Raw genomic sequence first — 4,418 nt, 5'->3', positions numbered from 1 at the left:
TAAATTAGGGTTCATCAGCTGATGGACTACTATACAGATATTTAAAACAAGATAACTACCAAGATTAAACACCATGGAAAGATATTTATGATTCAGCGAATAAGGGAAAAGAGCAGAATCCAAAGTAGTAAGTATTGACCATGCGACAATAGGTTCACGAAAAAGACATGTTTCTTGATAGTTCTCAACAAGGTAACTGAGGTAGCCCCAGACAATCCCTAGATCTTGGTATGTAAGATAAAAATATATTGGGCATCTGCCTTAGATGATTTTGGCTGAGTCTTAGGAAAATGGAACAATTAGGGGATATCTCAGCAGTACCACTGCCACTTTTCCCTGGGCACTTATATCAGTGTTTATTTGAATGACTTCAATGAGGGTATTTTACTTACCCTAACTCAGAGGCTCACGATTTGAGAGATCGACAGAGGATTCAACGTATTATAGTCTTGCTTTGCAGAAATTATTGGGTGGAATTTTTCTGTGAGTAAATGGGGCAGTAGAAATCCCTGCTTACCACTACTTTCCACCCCGACTTTGCCATTTGGCATCTGTCCACCTGTCTTTATTTTAACTATTCCAGCTGATGGTTCATAAAAGATCATAAAGCAATATTATGCCCACAGATTGAGCCCCACAAATAGCATTCACAAATCTCTCCTCTAGAAAATATTACCAAAAATGCCTCAGAATTCTATACTTACAAAATTCCCTTCGCTTTTTTGGTCTGTGTTATGATTTGCGGGGGAAACGGTTTTGCTCCTGTATAGTGAATTCCTATAACCTTTTCCAAATTCATCAAAGGGTAAAGAAAGGAAAGACTGGTGCCTGTGAGGAGGGACATCCAGCCATGTTCCGAGGGAAAGATTTCACCAGCTGCCAAAGTAGCCCAAAAGAATGTAAAGGGAAGAGACATTCCAAGGAAGGCATAAGCCCTCTCAGTTAAATTCATGCTAAAGATGCACTCCAGTGAGATCTGACTGTTGAAAAAGTATCTTAGGGTCTCAGTATTCCTCTTACTTCTAGTTGAATCCTAGAGGAGAAAGGAGGCTTATTTTGAGGATGTCGTAGGAAGGAAGGCAAGCTACATGAGAAGGGATAGCAGGAGATATAGGGAGAAACGTGACTCAAGATGTACGTGGGGATAGTTTGACTTCCAGGGAGAAGTGATTCTTTCATCAGTGCCTGTTTCCGTCACTGCAGTGCAGTATCTACCCTCTCATATTTTCTGGCAGCCAATATTTCCACACGTCCGCAGGGATATATACAAATACTCATTTACAATATTGAACCATGCATAAATTAAACATCATGTTTTAATGTATATGAAATATAGTAACATTCTAGCAGTGGTTATATTGAAAGTGTAGAGTGAAAAAGAGAGGTAATGAGGGAAGAAGATACTGAATATATCCAATTATTTTTGTAGGGTATAAAACGTCTCAGAGTACATGTATGGTTAACCTGAAACCTTAAAGCATGTTAATTATAAAGCTCAAGTAGTTCTGAGATAAGATATGATTTTGGTTTAGTCCATAAAATAAACTTTGAGTCTGGGGGCCAAGAAAGGATTTTCTCAGATATTGTGTTTTCTTTTTCATTTTTCTTATTTTTATCAAAAAACTATAAGGATAAAGTACAAAACGTATGAAAGATGAAAACTTTCTTGCATCTTTCTGATGACAAAAAGGTGAGTCATTTGCTCAAACGCCAGCCCAGAAATTTTCTCTCATGCATCGTCGAATAAGAAGCCTCAGCCGGGCACCCCTCCAGCTGGTAAAAGGATCTGAGTCGCAGGATGCAAAGGGGAGGGGCTGAACCTGCAGCCCTCCGTCTCCCCTCCCTCTGGTTTCTGGCAGCCTTTCTGCACACAGATCATCCTCTACCACGATTCTGCACGCAAGTTTCCAGTGCTATTCCCCTCGGCCCACTCCCATTTGGGTCAGAACCCTGAGCCTCTGTAGAGATGGAGAAGCAGGCAGGTCTGGCTCAGCCTCACTATGACACAAAGAAATACGACCTTTAGGTTTCCCTGGGAATGGTTCGTGTGGTTGGCTTAGCCTCAAGATCAAGGTCATCAGTGTGATTCCTGGAAAGAGATGCAGAGTCGTTGTCTCTAGTCTGGGCCAGGTGCCTCAAATCCTAACATTTTAGGATAGACAGTGTATGCTGTGGTTCTTGAGAAGGACCAGGCTGGTGAGGAAGTTTGCGGTGACGCATGTCAACACTTCCACTAGGGAGACATGTGAAGGCGTGTGTCCTTAGCTGTGTCACCTAGCTTAGCTGGGTCACCTGCACAAAAGCAGCCCAGCAGCACGAGTATTAGAAATCAGACAAGGCCCAGGGCAGGACAGCCCATGTTCTTCTCCAGGAGTCCAGTCCCAGTCACTTTTCCTTGCAGAGGGGGCAGGGAAGTCCTTCTCTCTACTGTGAATCTCCATCATGATAACTATGCATTTGGAAAGGAATTCAGATGAAGGAAACTCTGTGGCTTCCTTGGCGAAGTAAACCAGTTTGGGCCAGAAAGAGGTGAGTAGCCAGTGTCAGAGTAGGAACCCTACTTCCTGTCTCCCCTCCTGAATCATCGTGTAATAAGCTTCTGATATGCAGAAAGCCCTGAAGAAATGCAGAGAAGGAAGTGAATAAGCCAAATGCATTGCCTCCAAGCCCGAGGAACACCCTGATTTGGGGATAAAATTGCAACTCTCGTGCCAACAGTCCAGGCAAGGGAACCTACACAAATAATGCTTGGAATTCAATGGAAGAACAGCCCACAGAGATCTTGTAGTCATTTTCTTTTAGATTGCCCTCTAAGATTGCCCGTTTGCTTGGTTTGTTTGCTAGCTTGGTTTTGCTCAGGTGATGAGAGGATGGAATGAATAACCCACCTTCTGGTTCTGAGTAGCATCTGTTTAGATGACACAGAGGGACGTCATCCAGGTAAAAGAGGGTGTGGAACCCTGCTACCTCTCACCTCCTTCCTGAGTAAATGAAAAGCCAAGGGCTACTATAAAAAGTAATTTTTGTCCAGCTCTTGGGGGGAGGGAAGTATTTTCACACTCAGAATGTCACACTCCAAATTTTAACCTAGAGCTGTTTTCTGTTCTTACTCATAAAGTGATTCACAAGCTTTTGGTAGCTTTAGCGTCTTCAGAATGGAGGAACCAGCAGATCAGTGGCCACCTGATGGAATTACACAACGTGGCTTATTTTGGAGGAAAGGGAAGTCAGGGTGAGGATCATTTATTTCATCAGCTTCGTGATCACAAAAGTTATCCAGGCTAAAAACAGTCTTTAACCACTCTGCCATTTATACTTCTCCCCCTAGCTTCCAAATTCTCATACTTAAATTCTCTTCTTGTGAAAACTACTTTTGACTTAAAAATTCTCCCGTCTGTCCTTACTTTTCTATCACTTTTTCCTCCTCATTTAATCCTTTCCATTATCCAATAATAGAAATAGGATAGCATAAGGAGTTAGGAGGTTTCCTAACTCAACCTAAAACCAAGGAGTAAGAAGAAAAATGGAAGATGCTCTTACCCCAGTTTCTTGGCTGTAATTAAGAAACCAGCCTGTGGCCAAGTCCAGTCAGTTAAATGAAGAAAGCTGTAGGTTGGCCATGTGCAGTTACCATCAGACTGAGGTCATGATGACACTAGTGGGGAGGTTTGACAAAGGAGACCCAAAGATCAAGAATTTCAGGATCTGATTTTAAAAAATTCTTTTTAATTAAAAAAATTAAAAATTTTTTTTTCAGGATCTGACAGCACTAGGAAAACACTTGATCTGGTGAAATAGCTAATGCTCAGGAAGTTACTGTGTGCTGAGCACTGTTCCAATCACTTTATGCGTGTTAACTTATTCCATCCTCACAATAAAGCTACCAGGTATTTACCATCATTATCCCCATTTTGCAGATGAAGGAAACGGAGGCACAAAATGGTGCCTGTGGTGGATGTGGAGAGGCACTGTCCTTCAAAGGATTTTCTCCCCGGCTGCCTTCACCTGTCAGTGCCTTTAGACTCTGCCTCAGCTATTTGGCCTGAGGTCATGACCTTCCCAGGGCAGCCTGCATTGGAGAGAGGGACAAAGTATAAAGACCCAGCCATTGCCCCAAGAATTATCCCAAGATGGAAAAATTCTGATGGGTAATAGTCACAACAGAGCTCCCTGCCTGGTTGGTAGAAGCTTTGATGAACCTGTATCACATTTCAACTTCTGCCTCAACAAGGGTGACTAACCATCCCAGTTTGCCCAGGACTGTCCTGGTTTTAGCACGGAAAGTTCTAGGTGCCAAGAAGCTCTCATACCAGGCAAACCAGATGGTTGGTTGCTTCGGACCAATCCTGCTTCCTTCCCCTTCCTTCTAAATATATATATATATATATATATATATATATATATATTTTTTTTTTTTT

This window comes from Physeter macrocephalus, chromosome 10 (assembly GCF_002837175.3).
Source record: "Physeter macrocephalus isolate SW-GA chromosome 10, ASM283717v5, whole genome shotgun sequence".
Taxonomy (NCBI): domain Eukaryota; kingdom Metazoa; phylum Chordata; class Mammalia; order Artiodactyla; family Physeteridae; genus Physeter; species Physeter macrocephalus.
The sequence above is the reverse complement of the archived record's forward strand: the minus strand, read 5'-3'. Positions refer to the sequence as shown.